Genomic DNA, 922 nt, shown 5'->3' with positions numbered 1-922 from the left:
CAAACTGAAATATATAAAAAATACTATAGTAAACATCTCTATAGTTGTACAGTATATCAGTATATTCAATCCTGTTATATGCCATGACAGATGGATCTTAATAATGCTGGATAGCAATCTATCTTGTTGATTTGCACCATCTGTATATTATTCACAAATTAATTTTTTTGTCACCTAAAGTTGTGGAGCCCAGCTGTCATTCATTCTAAGCCACATGGCTCAAAATGATGCATATAAAGCACACACACACACACACTGCATCTTTTACAAATGAATCATTACACAAAGCCACAGCATGAAGGCTCAGAATGAGACGTTCTTTGCCTAAAACTGTTCTGACTGTGTGGTGCTGTGAAAGCCCAGTTTCAGAGGTTCCTAGCACTACCATGCCAAGAAAAAGTCCTTTGGTTAGACATACACAGATTAGCAGCAGGCATTACTGTCAGGGAGCATCAGTGTCCATGTCCTTTGACTCTATGACTATGTAAACAACATTTATAGTTTTATTAGAAACACCCCTGTATTAGTGGGGGTCGTAGGAACAGTTAATGGTGTATGTGACAGTTTGTTTCCCTTTCATAATGGCTCTGAGTAGAGCAGGTAATTACAACAGGCAGTCTCTCGGGCTGCACTGGGATAAATGTTTACCAGCCTTTGCTAAAGTACAATATGAGTGTTGGAGTCTTAAAGTGTATGGAGTATTAGTGACAACTAACGTTTTCTTTCTCTCTGTTTTGTCATGTCTGTCTTTACCTTCATGTTTCTGTTTTACTTTTGTCTTCTCTCCATCTGTCTCTTCTTCCTAGGTTAACTATATTCATCTATATTCATTCATCTTAGTTCCATTAACAGTATGCTGCCTGTATTTCACACTGTATGGATGGGGGTTCAGAGACTGTAATTATTTCATGAATCAAGAGTG

Source organism: Morone saxatilis, unplaced genomic scaffold, assembly GCF_004916995.1.
Source record: "Morone saxatilis isolate NCDOM2014 unplaced genomic scaffold, NCSU_SB_2.0 Contig7, whole genome shotgun sequence".
Taxonomy (NCBI): domain Eukaryota; kingdom Metazoa; phylum Chordata; class Actinopteri; family Moronidae; genus Morone; species Morone saxatilis.
This window is presented reverse-complemented; position numbering follows the sequence as displayed.